We start from the raw sequence: 18,002 nt of genomic DNA, 5'->3' as shown, positions 1-18,002 counted from the left end.
TATGAGACTATGACAAATGAGGACATGATGTACTAAATGAAATCATGTAAAAAGTTAAATATTGAGTCAATGAGATTATGATGGTATGACATGCATCATATGCATATATTATTACAGGTGTGCCGCTGAGGCCGCATACCAGTGATGTAACATGCTAACAAGGTGTATCTTAGGGTCACCAGTGATGTAACTTGTAACCAGGTGTACCTTAGGGTCACCAGTGATGTAACCAGGTGTACCTTTGGGTCACCAGTGATGTAACCAGGTGTGCCTTAGGGTCACCAGTGATGATATGTGAAACTTCCTTATGGCGCCACATGCATGCATTTATAAGTCAAGATCATGACATCATTGCATGATAAATGAATATATATGTGATATTGATGATGTATGTGTATTATTTATAAGTGACTTATATTTGTTGTGTGTGTGAGTGCTATCTAGCCTTTATTTCTGCACCTGTAACTGAGTGAGATGTTTCTCACTCCCTTGTTGTTTTTGTATATGTTTAAATTATGTTGCAGGTGATCAGCATCATGAGGATGTTGGTGATGAGGCTTAAAGGCTTCAATTGGGCATGCTCTGATAGGATGTGACATCGGGGCATAGTTATTTTAGTTTAATATGTTATTGTTTTTATAACTTTAGTTTCTCTTCTTTTGTAATTTCTAACGAAGAAATAACGTAGATAACATATATAATTCAAGGAAAATATATGTTAAGAATTGTAATTTGAACGTTCTTGATAAAAGACCAAGATGTACATTTTTGTTATATTTTTTATTATATGATTTGGGAGTATAAATTAATTCCTAACCAGGAGGCACTGCCACCTTTACTGGAGTTAATTTATATTTCCTTTATTATTATTTGTATATATATGATTTCTTGTGTTACACTAAATTGTATTGAAAATCTTAACTTCTTTTCTTTTATAATTTTTACACTGGAGTTATGATTTATGAGTTACGAATGTGAATCTTCTACCTTGTTATATTTGAAATATTTGTCAACTATGAAAGATTTTATTTACCCAAAAAGAAGATAAGAAATATTTTATTGTTACATTTGTTGTATATTAATAACGGGGTAGAGGGTGTCACATTTAGTGGTATCAGAGCAGGTCGATCTAATCGACCGTGAGTTATGAGTTTACTATGCTTATTTGGTTTACTATGTTTATTTGGTACATGAATGATGGACTGAATTGATTGTAAAACTTGTTGGTATGATAGTATGATGATTGATTATGTTTATTGATTGTATTATTTTCTTAGACTATGGCTGGTAGAAATGATCGTGCGATTGCCGATGCTCTTCAAGCATTAGCACAAGCTATGAATAATAACAATAGGACTGAGGTCGCTCCTAACTGGTTGGAGCAATTTCAACGAAATCACCCACCTACCTTTAAAGGAGGATATGACCCAGATGCTGCTATGAATTGGCTAACAGAAATAGAAAAAATTTTCAATGTTATGGATTGTCCCATCGCTCAGAAGGTGAAGTTGGCCACATTCATGTTGATTGCTGATGCTCATTTTTGGTGGGAAGGAGCACTTCGGAGGATGATTGATGGAGGGGTGCACTTGAATTGGGACAACTTCAAGAAGGTCTTTCTTGAGAAGTATTTCCCGGATGATGTGAGAAGTCGGAAAGAAATGGAATTCCTTGAGCTGAATCAAGGGAACGACACAGTGGCTGTGTATGCTGCCAAATTTGATGCTTTGGTTCGTTATTGCACACACTACCATGGTGAGGGTGGTGAAAGAGCTAAATGCATAAAATTTGTAAATGGTCTGCGTCCTGAAGTGAAAACTGCAATTAACTATCAGGAGATATATCACTTTCCCACTCTGGTCAATAAGTGCAGCATTTATGATCATGACAACCGTGCTCGTGCTGCTTTTTATAAAGGAGTTGGAGGTCCTATCCGTGCTGTGAGTTCTAGTACTTCGGGAAGGAGTAAGCCTTACTTCGCTTCTAATAGATTTCAAGGGAGTAAAGCTGCTGCTAATAAAAGTAAGTTGCTTACTAGAGGATCCATTGTTAGTGCTACTGGAAGTGTTGGAGGGTCTGTGTCCACTCCTTCAGTAAGATGCTGGAAGTGTGGACTTGTTGGTCATAATCAGTCTGAGTGTCGTGACAGGGAAGTTACCTGCTTCAACTGCAATGGTAAAGGTCACATCAGTACCCAATGTCCTGAATCACAAAGAACACGTGTTATGGGATCGGGTTCGCAAACTGAGCGTCCAAAGACTGTGGGGAGAGTATTTGCTCTTAGTGGTGCTGAAGCTTCTCGGTCAGAAAATTTGATACAAGGTACTTGTTTCATAGCTGAGACTCCTTTTGTTGTACTATTTGATTCTGGTGCAACTCATTCCTTTATTTCTGTCTCTTGTGTCCAAAAATTGAATTTGCCTGTGTCTTTGTTAGATTTTGATTTAGTTGTGGAAACCCCTACTAATGGTCCTGTGACTACATCCTTAGTGTGTTTGAAATGTCCTTTGACAGTTTCTGATAAGCAGTTTCTAGTTGACTTAATTTGTTTGCCTCTTAGTCAATTAGATGTAATTCTTGGTATGGATTGGTTATCTTCTCACCATGTCCTTTTAAACTGCTTTGAGAAATCTATTTCCTTTGGTGAATGTAAGAGTACGGAATTTCTTAGTGCTGCTGACATTAAAACTTGTTTAAAAGACAATGAAAAAGTGTACATGATCTTAGCTTCTTTAACACTTGAGACTGATAGTAAGCTAGATGAGATTCCCTTAGTGAGAGAATTTCCAGAAGTATTTCCTAAGGATGTGTCTAGTTTACCACCTGAGAGAGAGATTGAGTTTAGCATAGACTTAGTACCAGGTACCCCACCTATATCTATAGCACCCTATAGGATGTCCCCTACAGAGTTAGTTGAGCTTAAGAAACAAATAGAGGAATTACAAGGAAAACAATTCATTAGGCCTAGTGTCTCGCCTTGGGGAGCGCCTGTTTTGTTGGTTAAGAAGAAAGATGGGAGCATGAGGTTGTGCGTAGACTATAGGCAACTGAATAAAGTGACCATTAAGAATAAGTATCCTTTGCCTAGGATAGATGACCTTATGGATCAACTAGTTGGAGCTTGTGTGTTCAGTAAGATAGATTTAAGGTCAGGATACCATCAGATTAGAGTGAGAGCTGAGGATGTTCCTAAGACTGCCTTTAGAACCCGCTATGGGCACTATGAGTATTTAGTTATGCCTTTTGGTGTGACTAATGCACCTGGTGTTTTTATGGACTACATGAATAGGATCTTTCACCCTTACTTGGATAGATTTGTAGTGGTCTTCATAGATGATATCCTAGTGTATTCCAAGACTAGGGAAGAGCATGTTGAGCACCTTAGGATCGTTCTTCAAACCCTTAAGGAGAAACAATTGTATGCTAAATTGTCAAAATGTGAATTTTGGTTGGATAGTGTGAACTTTCTAGGACATGTGATATCCAAGGGTGGAATAGCTGTAGATCCTGCTAAGGTAGAAGCTGTGTTAGAGTGGAGAACACCTAAATCAGTATTTGAGATTAGGAGTTTCCTAGGACTAGCTGGTTATTACAGAAGGTTCATAGAGAATTTCTCTAGGCTAGCTCTTCCTTTGACTAAGCTGACGAAGAAAGACCAACCTTTTGTGTGGGATTCTAAGTGTGAGGAAAGTTTTCAAGAACTTAAGAGGAGATTAACTAGTGCTCCTGTGTTAGTATTACCTGATCCTAGTAAGACTTTTGAGGTATTTTGTGATGCTTCTAAATTGGGTTTAGGAGGAGTACTTATGCAGGAGGGTAAGGTAGTAGCCTATGCTTCAAGACAACTTAAAATTCATGAGCAAAACTATCCTACCCATGACCTTGAGTTAGCTGCAATAGTTTTTGTGCTCAAGTTGTGGAGACATTACTTGTTTGGGTCTAGATTTGAGGTTTTTAGTGACCATAAAAGCCTTAAGTACTTGTTTGACCAAAAGGAATTGAATATGAGGCAGAGGAGATGGTTAGAGTTTCTTAAGGATTATGACTTTCAATTAAATTATCACCCTGGCAAGGCTAATGTTGTAGCTGATGCTTTGAGTAGAAAATCTTTGAGAATGTCTTCCTTGATGATTAGGGAAATGCAAATGATTGAGGAGTTTAGGGATATGAGCTTAGGGTGTGAGTTGACCTCTAAGAGTATTAAGTTGGGAGCTTTAAGAGTGACTAATAGCTTGATAGATGAGATTAGAGAAGGTCAGAAGATGGATCCTTTCTTATTGAGTCGGGTAGAGAAGTTGAATCAAGCTGTGAAAAGTGAGTTTAGAATTGGAGTGGATGGAGTTTTAAGATTTAAGGATAGGTTGTGCATTCCTAGTGTGCCAGAACTTAAGAGAGCAATCCTGGAAGAAGGTCATAAGAGTATCCTTAGTATCCATCCAGGAGCCACTAAGATGTACCAAGACCTTAAGAAGATGTTTTGGTGGCCTAAGATGAAGAGGGAAGTGGAGGAATTTGTGTATGCTTGCTTAGTATGTCAGAAAGCTAAGGTAGAACACCAAAAACCTTCAGGTTTGATGCAACCTTTAGATGTGCCTGTGTGGAAGTGGGATAGCATCTCTATGGATTTTGTAGTTGGGTTACCTAAGACTGTGAAGAACTTGGATGCTATATGGGTCATTGTGGATAGATTGACTAAGTCTGCCCATTTTATTCCCATTAATATTAGGTACTCTTTGGAGAGGTTAACCAAGTTGTACATCAGTGAGATCGTGAGGTTGCATGGAGTTCCTACTAGTATTGTGTCTGATAGAGATTCTAGGTTCACCTCTAGATTTTGGGAGAGTTTACATAAGGCTTTAGGCACTAAGCTTAGATTGAGTTCAGCTTACCATCCCCAAACAGATGGCCAAACTGAGAGAACCATACAATCTTTGGAAGACTTGTTGAGGGCTTGCATCTTAGAACGTGGGGGTAGTTGGGATAGTTTCCTACCTTTGATAGAATTTACCTACAATAATAGCTACCATTCTAGTATTGGGATGGCACCATATGAGGCTCTGTATGGTAGGAGATGTAGAACACCTTTATGTTGGGTAGAACCTGGAGAGAATGTCATGTTAGGACCTGAGATAGTTCAACAAACTACTGAACAGGTTAAGATGATCCAAGAGAAGATGAGAGCAACCCAGAGTAGGCAAAAGAGTTATAATGACAAGAGGAGAAAAGACCTTAAGTTTAAAGAAGGTGATCATGTATTCCTTAAAGTCACTCCTTGGACAGGAGTAGGCAGAGCACTGAAATCCCGTAAGCTTACTCCACGTTTCATTGGTCCTTATCAAATTCTTAAAAGAATCGGTGAAGTGGCCTATCAAATTGCTTTGCCTCCATCTCTTTCAAATCTCCATAGTGTCTTTCATGTTTCCCAACTCAGAAAGTATGTCCATGATCCTTCCCATATCATTGAGTCTGACAACATTCAGTTGAAGGATAATCTTACTTATGAAACGGTTCCTCTAAGGATTGATGACAAGAGAGTGAAACAACTAAGAGGAAAGGAAATCCCTTTGGTTAAGGTCGTTTGGGGAGGAAATATTGAAGAAAGTGCTACATGGGAATTAGAAAGCAAGATGCGAGAAGCTCATCCATTTCTGTTTTCAGGTAAATTTCGGGGACGAAATTTCTAAAAGGAGGGGAGAATTGTAACACCCAAATTTTTATTATTATTTTAATGGCATTTTCGTAATTTTAATAAAGTTATAGGGGTATTTTGGGTTCTGGAACGGGCCGTTCCAAAAGTGGAACGGGCCGTTCCAAATGTTGAAAATGTGAGGTTTTTGTAGTCCCAGAACGGCCTTGGAACGGGCCGTTCCGGTATGGAGAACGGGCCGTTCCGGAAGGAGAACGGGCCGTTCTTCTGAGATTGAGAACGGGCCGTTCTGATTTCAGAACGGGCCGTTCTGGTTTTTTGGGAACGGGCCGTTTCGATTTTGGAACGGGCCGTTCCAGTTACAAATTTTGCCCAGATTTGAAGGATCCGGAACGGGCCGTTCCGAAATCAGTACGGGCCGTTCCGGGTGTGTCAGATTGCCTATAAATAGGGGCAGGGGGGTGAAATTTTTTTATACAGAGGAAGAAAGTGAAATTTTAGAGAGAGAAAGAGAAGAGAGAGAGAGAGAGAGAGAGAAAGAAAGAGAAAGAAAGAGAGAGAGAAAGGAAGAGGGAATCCAGAGGAGGAGGCTCTGCCTAAGTTCAGCTCCGCTTATCCAGGTAAGGGGGGGAGTGAGAACCTCGCTCACGGGTGTAGGGATAATTGTTGGATAGTTGTTTGTCGGATTGGCCCCAATCCTTTGTCGTTATTCTGTCTAAATTTCTATTTACTCTACTTTGCTTTTTGTTGAAAGTGCCGTTGTTCTGTCTGATTTTCTATTTACTCTACCTTGTTCTTTGTTGAAAGTAATAAATGAATATGAAATTAATGTTAATAATAAATGAGTTTTAATATGAATAAGAATGCTCTCTGGATCTCTGTGAATACCTATGCGGACCTTAAGAGGAGTATTGATGACATGACCATGTGAAATATGGACAAATGACATGAGACCTAAGAATTGACTATTGAGACAAACTATGATTATGAGACTATGACAAATGAGGACATGATGTACTAAATGAAATCATGTAAAAAGTTAAATATTGAGTCAATGAGATTATGATGGTATGACATGCATCATATGCATATATTATTACAGGTGTGCCGCTGAGGCCGCATACCAGTGATGTAACATGCTAACAAGGTGTATCTTAGGGTCACCAGTGATGTAACTTGTAACCAGGTGTACCTTAGGGTCACCAGTGATGTAACCAGGTGTACCTTTGGGTCACCAGTGATGTAACCAGGTGTGCCTTAGGGTCACCAGTGATGATATGTGAAACTTCCTTATGGCGCCACATGCATGCATTTATAAGTCAAGATCATGACATCATTGCATGATAAATGAATATATATGTGATATTGATGATGTATGTGTATTATTTATAAGTGACTTATATTTGTTGTGTGTGTGAGTGCTATCTAGCCTTTATTTCTGCACCTGTAACTGAGTGAGATGTTTCTCACTCCCTTGTTGTTTTTGTATATGTTTAAATTATGTTGCAGGTGATCAGCATCATGAGGATGTTGGTGATGAGGCTTAAAGGCTTCAATTGGGCATGCTCTGATAGGATGTGACATCGGGGCATAGTTATTTTAGTTTAATATGTTATTGTTTTTATAACTTTAGTTTCTCTTCTTTTGTAATTTCTAACGAAGAAATAACGTAGATAACATATATAATTCAAGGAAAATATATGTTAAGAATTGTAATTTGAACGTTCTTGATAAAAGACCAAGATGTACATTTTTGTTATATTTTTTATTATATGATTTGGGAGTATAAATTAATTCCTAACCAGGAGGCACTGCCACCTTTACTGGAGTTAATTTATATTTCCTTTATTATTATTTGTATATATATGATTTCTTGTGTTACACTAAATTGTATTGAAAATCTTAACTTCTTTTCTTTTATAATTTTTACACTGGAGTTATGATTTATGAGTTACGAATGTGAATCTTCTACCTTGTTATATTTGAAATATTTGTCAACTATGAAAGATTTTATTTACCCAAAAAGAAGATAAGAAATATTTTATTGTTACATTTGTTGTATATTAATAACGGGGTAGAGGGTGTCACAGCAACAAAATGGGTGTTTTTAATAACATTAAAAAAGTTCAATTATAAATAAATAGTGTTCATATACTTTGAGATATTTTATTAAATGTAAGATAAAATTTATATTATTAAAGATTTTTAATAATATTTTAAAAATATTATTAAAGTTGTATTTTGCAACATTTTAATAATATTATTAAATTTTGTAAATTTTATAAAATGATAATTAGTATTAACATAAATTACATTCTATAACAAAGTTATTCACCTTCAAATTTAATTTTAAGTTATTCACCTTCAAATTTAAATCATATCTTAAATTTCACTTTATAGTTATATAAACTCTTTGTGTCATATTTTTACTCGATTTGAAACTTTAATTTTAAAAAATAATTAAATATTAGAAAAATATATTCTTTATATGTAATTTTTTTTACTTGATGTGATGCTTAATTTTGGAAAATAATTAAAAAAGATATTATTGAGATAAAAAAAAATAATGTTACTTTATCTATAATAATATTTTCTAGAAAAAAAATGTTACAATAACTTATTAACTTAATTTATAGTAATATTTTAATAAATGTAAGTACTAGATAGATATTATTAAAGATATTAAATATAATAATGTATATCTTTACTAATCAAACACATTTTTTTTAAAGTATCATTCCTGTCATTATATTGTTGGTATAATGTTATTCTCGAAAATAAAAATTAATAACTTAAAATAAACGCCCTCTAAGATATATATTCTTTAAGATATATATTCTTTATATATGAGTTATTAGTCACAAATACTTATTGTAAGGATGTTTACAAGAGTGTTTAAAACTAAATCAATCACATTCGATCAAAATTAAAAAAAATTAAATCACAAAGGGAGTTCAACTCACTTGGTTGAACGCTATACATGAGTTATTGTGATTTCTTAATACCAAGTTTGATTCTGACAGTCACGAGAAGTTTGCAGGATTAAAAATCTACATATAGTTTCATACTGCTGATATAATAATGACTCAATACTAATTAAGTAACTTGATAGGTTTGAAATAATTATTAGGATAAAATATGATATCATTTTATATATGTGTATTTAAACTTAATTTTGTAAAATTAATGTGTAAGATAAGATTATTTTTAACTTATATACACTTTTATTATCCCCAATAAATTGATTACAAAGTTAAAATTTGTAAATAATAAAATCCAATTCAAATTAATTATTTTTGTATATATATCTTGAATTCAGAAGTGCGATTTCATTTAATCACAAGTTGTTAATGGACGACGCACCATTTTTAACTTTTGAAGCTATTTATATATATTTCCCTTCTTTCTGGTTTTTACTATGGCATACGTGAAAGCATTATAACTAAGGTTTTAGAAGTAAAAAAAAAAAAAAAAAAAATTCAAAACATTAACAATAAAAGAAAAATAAAATTATTACTTAGCCGAAAAGCTCGTAGTAGCGGCTATTACAATAAATAAAATAAAAAAAGACTTATAATGTGATATATACATATCCTATAATAACATATTTGTTATTGAAGATTATTTTTAATTATAATTTTATTCTCATAAATATTAAAAGGTATATGCATAAGTTATATAATGACATATAATATGTATTGTTAAATTTCATTTAAAATTAATATTAAATTATATATAAATATATGTCAAATAGATTTATATTTATATTATTATATTTATAATAATATATTTTTTTAATTTCTTATAGTGTGGATTGTTTTTTTCACTCATATACCTTGTCTCGTTTCTCCCTTCTCATTCAACATAGGGTTCACATTATTTTTTATTTTGTTGTTGTTGATTCTTAAGTCTAATTTTAAGCATTTAAAAGTAATAATTTATCATTAAAAAGAATCTATAAATTTATTACACTATGTAACCTTTATATATTAAATAACTTTTTTTATTTCAATAGCACTGTGCAAAATATGAAAATACAAAAAAAATAAATAAAATAAAATACATAAATGACTTAATTAAATTTTAGGAATCAATAAACTAGTGGTTTTCTAACATGTGATCCAAGTAACATTGAGTTAGATTGTTTGAATATCTTAAGTACAAATTCAAGTTCCAATTTTGTGCATTGAAAAAACGTAATTAAGTGAAGAAAATCTATTAAAAATTGCTTAGTAAGATATTTTGGTAAAAAATTAGTTATTGACCGGTGGTTACTTTGCACCTATAACGTGATAATGGGAAAAAAAAAAAAAAAAAAACAAAAGACGTGGTTTCTGTAAAAGAATGAAGGTAGTCACATATATATACAATTGTGTTAATACGTACAATTAATAAGTTTTTTTTTTTTTTTAACTTATAGTATTATAATTTTTTAATAAATTAAAGCTTATCATTTGTATATGTTTAAATAAGAAATATTAGTAATACACTTTCAACAAAAATTACTCATCAATTTATTGATATTTTACACTTATAACATGATAAAAAAAAATATTAAGCTGTGATTTTTTGAAAGAAAAAATGAAAGAAGTATTATAATTTAAACAATGCTAGTAACACTTTTTTAATACTCATTTTCTAACATCTTTATTTATTTGTTAAAATTTATTAAAAATCATAAATTTTGAGTTATGCATCTCATTTAGCAAGTCTCCCTTATTATAATATCATAGAACCTACTAAAATTTGTGATTTTCAAATACCAATAGGAAATATTAGCAAAAAAGTATCATTAACATTTCTTTTTATACCTTCTATCTCAAATTGATTACAATTTTATCATTTAAAAAATATATTAAAATAACTAATATTTCCACTTCTCAATGTAATATTAATTTTTTTCTTCAAACAATTAAAAATAATGTATTTACTGAGAGAGTGAGACTATATATTTTAATAACCTATATAAAAAAGTAATGCATTTAGGAATGTTTGATACACATAAAACTTTTACTTTCTCCAAAAACTAACATAGAATTTAACATTATAATTTCTCGATTTATTATTTAAAAAATAATATTTATAAGAAATATTATTTTTCAAGAAGACTTTTGCATAGGTTTTCACATAATTATTCTCATGGTGAAGGTGAGAAACTCACTTTGAGCTGAAAAAAGTTTTAATGCAATAAAAATGTCACATTATCTTTATTTCTTTATTAAATATAGTAAAAAAAAATTATTTTCACATAACATTTATAAACATTTTTAGAAGCATTTATTAATTAGCAACTAAATAAATTTTCATGAATCATAGGAATATAATTCTCAGAATTTATGATTATTCTCATGAATCATTAACTACCAAACATGAAAAAAAAATTGTCATGTACTAATCATTGTAAAAAAAAATGACGTTATTTACACATAATTGATTCATACAATATATTTTTTTTGTAACATATAGTATTATCATTTTCCAATAATAACTTACCATTTTATATACTTAAAAGAAAAATATTAATAATACGTTTTATAACACACTCTTTTAAATATATTTCCTTTAATAAGATTTTATTGAAAATTCGGTGGGTTGGACTTCTCACTTAATATCTCTCTTTCTTGTTTTTGGAGTTTTGAATAACTTAGTGAAATGGGTTAGAAAAGATGTTGGTAGCTTTGTTTATGCTTAAATCGATGTTAATATATATATATATATATATTTCTTCCGTAAATTGAAAGGAGAAATTTTAAAGAAAGAGGGTAGGAGTCAGCTTAGGTATGGGTCCTTGAATGATTTGTATTAAAAAGATGCAGGTCTGGACCATCCTGTGTGAGATATATATGATAATGTCTTTATAGTAATTCAAACTATTCTCTTACCAAGCCCTATTACATTATGAAAGGTCCCTTAAAAATTTTATTTGACTGCCTTTGCCATTGAGCAGCTAATAAACTTTTCAAATGAAAGCGATGTGCCTACTCTTGTTTTTGTGAATATTATTATATTATTATGTGATACATTTTGCACATAACAGCCAAGGAGTTAGTAAATTATAATATTAACTCTTGGGCATCCTTCAGAAGCTTGACTATCCCCTCCAAGACTTAAGGGTCATAATCTCAGGATGAAAAATTAATAATTGTTGGGATTTTTTATTTTCATAATGCAGGTGGCCACCATTTTTAGATTTGCATGAAATAATTAATTATTAATGAATATACTTTTTTCTGTTTAACCTAATAATTTTTTTAAAAAAATATATGGTGGTTAATTAATTAACCCTCACGAAAGCCTGAAAGCCTTCACAGACAGCTTGAGACTTAAAAATTATGAAGTGGTCATGCATGCTATATATTATATACATGCAACAAATTCAGTAGTAGTTTCCTATGGTCAACGTACAACACTAGCTGAAATGCTTAGTTAGTTAAAGAATAATTCACATAAAGCCTTGAATCGCAAAAATGAAAGAACAAGAAAAAGTAATTCAAGCAACATGCATGAAAAGAGGTGCATAATAATATGGCCTCTAATTACGATTGTAGCTTGTATAAGTTGGCTATAGCTATATGCATTATGTATATATGTTTGGCATTAATGAAAATGAAATGAGAGATTTGATTCATTTCAAGAAATATTATATATAATGATATATAAAAAATGTTATTATAAAATATATAAATATAAATATATTTTATATATAATTAATTAGTTACACAATAAAGTATAAGTTAAGAAAATTACCCACAGATCTGCATGCAAGACCCTGGTGCAATTATTTCCTTGTCTGCAAATAATTTTGATCCTTTTACACAATACGAAACACTAGCAAAATTAGTTCATTCTTTTTGTTTCATGTGTTAATTTATGTAGAGAGAGAGGGAGAGAGAGATTATGATCGAGATTCGTTAAATAGAAAGTAGAATCTAGGTCATCTCATGAATATCAATACGCTTCAACCTATAATAAAAAGAGTGGTTGAAAGAGATTTTTTTAATATTTTTCTTAGCTGTTTTTAGTATTTTCCATGTTTGCAAAGAGTAAATTAAAATGAAAGGGAGAAATTTGCAATCTCTAGGCAAATGAACGTGTTTAAATTACCAAAGTCCGTTCTTATATATTATGCTAATGCATTTTCAACCCTACTAATTGAGTCACAAGAAATTGCTCATACTATGAATGGTAAAACACAATAAGTAATAGATGTACATGGAGAACCTAGTGACTTATTTTAATTATGTCCAAGACCCTAAATTTATTTGACGAGTATGAGTTTGTTTGAATATGTGTGTTTTTAAGAGTTTTTTTTTATTAGAGATAAAAAGTATTTTTTAACAGAAAAATTCTAAAAAAAGTGTTTCTAATAATTTTTATTCAATAGCACTTTTGAGAAGGTTTCTGATCTTTTTGATCATTATGTACCATCTGTTAAGCAAAAAGCCACTTAGCTAGTCTCCCTCACATAATTCTGAATCACATGGTTGTTGCTGAGCCATCAAAATTTACTTCTTGTTTTCCTATGGAATGTCATGCATTGACAAAAATTAATCTTCAAGTCCCATCATTAATGGAGATATGGAGGATGGGGACCGTAAAATGACAAGTCGTTCTTTGGTGCCAACCGAAAAGAGTAGCAGTGATTGACCTTATCCACGTCAAAAGATTAACCCTAAGGTTAAAGCAAATTATGTGATCAACTGCTTGTGTTCTTTGTTTAGCTCAAATAAGAATAGGGTATCCAAAGTTGCTCCATTATTTATTTATTTATTTATCTATTCCTTTCCTAGGATTATAAAATTATTTTGCACCACAATATTGGAAAACAAAAGACGAAAGAAGCAATGAAGGTTTTATTTTATTTTTTATTTATTTATTTTTATTTTTTTTTATTATATCAAAATAGCTTCATTTGTTGAGCTCTCCATTTTGTCTCTAAACCAAATAGTACATTGCCTTTTTTTTTCTTTCAACATGACATCCCACTCTACTCCAAGTTGAAAAATAAGCAAAACCACCATGGTAATAAAATAAATGGAAGGGTAAGCTCATATTATTTTAACCACATCGCCTTTTGCATTTTCCTTTGTGCGTAGGAATCATCAACTTTCATTTTCTCCATTATAGATACATATATATTTTTGTTCTTTTGCTTTTGGATAACCCTAGTACGTAGAGATGCCCACAAATTCCTATACTGTAATCCCAGTGAATCAATTTATAACCATCAGAATATTCTTAAAGTGTTATAATAAGTCATTTTTTCAACAATAATATTATTGGGTTTCACTTTGTTACCACCTCAAGTTTGCTTGCTGGCATTATGACGGTTTTGTCCTTGACCTCGAGAATAACGAGAAAGAGTGACTTAGAATTTTCTTTCAACACTAATATTTTGATTTCAAGTTAATCGATATTATTAAGATTATCATATTTAAATATTATTTGTTTTATTATTTATTGGGTTGTCATAATTTTATTCTAGAAATTTTAGTGAATTAAAGAAAAAATATGTTTATTAATTATCTTTAGTTTGAATTCTTAAACGGTGTAAGACTTTTAATATCTTAAAATACATTTTTACTACACTAGTAACTCATTAAAAAAGTATTAAGACAAATTTCAATATATGGTTATTATTTACAATAATTCCATTTATCATTTCTCATAATTGTCCCAAATTCAAGTAAAAGAGGAATTGTGTTAGCCCTCAACCGTGAACATATAAAAATTATCAAAATTCATTCTGAATGGTATCATGCATGTAAATGTGGAGTAAGACTAACTTATAAGTCTGCTAGCTCCTCCTTTTAGTGCCACTGTATTGAGTGATCTACTCACATTTTGAAACACTTTTCATTGAATTGTCATAATCTTATCTTAAAAAAAATGTTTGAATGAATTAAGAAAGAAAAATATTTATAAATTATAATTAACCTAATTTTCTAAACAATGTAAGATTATTTGACATATCGAAACCCACTTGCATTAATTTTATTGGTAACTAATAAAATAAATATTAAGATAAATCTTCATATGGTTATTGTTTACAATAATTCCATCTATGTTTTCTCGTAGCTGGTCCTAAATTCAAGTAAAGGAGGTGAGTTGTGTTAGGCCCTCAACTCAAGTACTCAACTGTCAAACATAAACTCGTAAACTATTCTCAATGCTATCAATAAATAAAGCATTTGTTTATTCGAAGCAAATGAACTGTGCATGACTATTGACTAGTGTAGTAATGATATTGCAGGTACCATATTATTATATATAGAGAGATCATTAACTTCATACCCATAGTGCTGTAGTGGTGACAGGGCTGCATGCAGAAAGCAACTTTTGACGAACTTAGGACTTTTTTTTTACTGGCAGCACAATCCAGGAATATGCTTATCTAACGAGGGCCAGATATTTCCTAGTAACAAAACACTGACAATTATTATGGGAGAATATCAATCAGCCATTGAGAGAACAGTAGAAAAATCAATGATTACTAGTATTAAAATTGAATTAATTAAGAGAGAATTAAGATTTAGCATGGTTTGACCTTTGGCATTCTGCTTCACAAACACTATATATGTCGATGTGATGTATGAAAGTTTCTCTCGAAATAAAGTGTAATAATATTGACTTAAAAGTGAGAAATTAATAGGCATCAATATGTAGTTAATCTTTATATGACATGGATAATACTCCTTAAATTTGACATTTTAACGATTTTATTTCACGGATGACATCTCATATAATTTTTTGTTGATCAAAATTTTTTATTGATCAAAATCTTTTGTGAGTAACTCTTTATGAGTTATCTGACTGTCTTTAAGATAAATCATTGTCTCTATAAATTAATATAAAAAAATTTCTTTTACATGCTTTTTAAATTTTTTTTCAAAAGATATTTAAATTATTTCAAGCTAAACACGCTTAATTACATAATTTTTATGTGATGAACTATTAAAAAGTAAATGTATCTTATTAATTTAAGTAGTACAAATTAATTTTTTTAAGTCGTTCACAATTGCACAATCTCACGTATGTACAAATCTCATAATTCCTCTCATTTTAGTGTATCTGGACTGTTACAACTGTAATTAAATATTATTAAAATCTTTTGTAGGTTAAAATTTTTAAATACATGTTATTATAGTAACTAGATCCCTTAATCAACACATGATATTATTAAAAATTATTCTAAAATATATATTAATTAATTATGCAATATATAAATACCATATATAATATGTCCATATTTAGATACCATACATTCAAATTAAAATTGTAATAATTATTAATTAATGAAATTAATATTTTATGATGTGGTTACAATTATTTATATTAATGTATATATTATCATATAATTAAAAGAATTTTATAGGAACAATATCTCGGAAGAAAATACTATAAATATTTATAATTTATATTCAATATCAATTTTTAGTATTTTTTTATATAATATTTAGGTTTTATATTTCGAAAAATATTTTTGTAATATTAGAAATTAATAAATAGTAAAATTAATAATTAGTAATGAAACATAAATTTAGTTGAGATTAGCTAGTAGTCCAAATATTTATTTATATTACGTTACAAAAAGAAATTTGTGTGTGTGTGAATGTGTGATAGAGAGAAAGTGATTAACTCACTAAAATTACTTCACTCAATAACTTATGGTATATATTAAATTTTAACGATAAAATTACTAAATTAAAAGTTTTTAATATATAGGTCAAGTTTATTTTAAAAAAAAAAAATTGAAAAATTATTTAATATTTTATTTCATTAATTTAAATTGATGGATAATCGTAAAAATATTTTATACATTTATTTGAATTTATATAACAAAGTATCATATGGTTTTCAAAATTTTTAAGAATTTGCAGACTTAATTTATACATTAAAAACTTTTAATTTATCCAAATTTTCTTTTTATTTTGACATATTTATATATAAAAATATTTAGGAAAAAATTATTTGAAGGAATAAATATTTATGACATATTTATTGGAGGATAACCTATTAGAAGAAAGTTTATTGAAGAGAATTATTAGAAGAGAATTTTAGAGAGAAGAATTATTTTCTTTAAGATTAAGATTATAGACACTCAGTAGTCATGTCCTACCTAATAATTTATGATTAATAACACCTGAATAATAATAATAATAAAATGTTGTGATGGTTGATAGCCTTGTTGGTTCTCTAAAATGGACTTGCCACATTTAATGTACACAAGCATACAAATTAAGATGCTCCTTCAGAACTTATACATAAATAAAAAAAATAAAAAAAAATAAAAAACAATAAAAAATATTTAAGTGTTTTGAACTCAAATATAAATAAATTTTAACTAAGTCAACTTTATTTAATATTCTTAATTTAAAAATATCCCAAAACAATAAATAAGAATATTATCTATAATTAATATGATTAAGGATATCTTAGTAAATGTAATATACATTTTACATGAAATTCTAAAAAATAAATACATTTAATTCTCTCTCTTAATCTGTTTGAAATTAGTTATTTTTGTTTACATATAAGTCCAGATGAATTATTTGATACACAACTAATTAGTATGGACTCCACCTAAACCCAGTGTTTAAAAAACCGGACCGAACCGGCCGGTCGGACCGGTTGGACCGGGAACCGGTGGTCCAGCCGGTCCGAATCTTAAGTTGGATCGGTTATGCAGTCGACCCGTTTCAAACCGGATTGAACCGGTCAATTTTCTGGTTCAACCGGTGAACCGGTAGGTCAAACCGGTTCAACCACTTTTTTTTTATTTTTTTTTATTTTATTTTTTTTTATTTTTTAAGGGACCATAAACCACAAAAATAATAATGAAAATTGAATCTTTTAATAGAAGAACAAAGATTCTTATTAAATATAACAATAACTACTTGTTCTAATGTATTTGTTTATATAATATACAACTTAAATAACTTTTATAGTATATTATTAATTTTATATTATATATTTAATAATATAATATATATGTAAATATTACATATATTATTTTGTGATATCAATTGCAAGCATATTATATATGTACATATTATTTATATTTTTAATTTGTATTAATATACAGTTTAATATGTAATTTTTTTATATATTTTTACAAAATAAAAATAAAAATAATTTTAAATAAGATAGAAAAATTGAAATTTAAAATAAGATATAAATTTATTAAAATTTATAAGTATAAAATATATTTAATATGAATATTTTTTTAATAAAAATAAATAAAAACCGAGTCATGCGGTTCAACTAGTGACCCACCGGTTCAACCTTTGACCCACTGACCCAGTACCTTAACCGGTTCGATGACCGGTCCGGTTTTTAAAACTATGCCTAAACC

This window comes from Cajanus cajan, chromosome 8 (assembly GCF_000230855.2).
Source record: "Cajanus cajan strain Asha chromosome 8, NIPB_CcT2T_4, whole genome shotgun sequence".
Lineage (NCBI taxonomy): Eukaryota > Viridiplantae > Streptophyta > Magnoliopsida > Fabales > Fabaceae > Cajanus > Cajanus cajan.
This window is presented reverse-complemented; position numbering follows the sequence as displayed.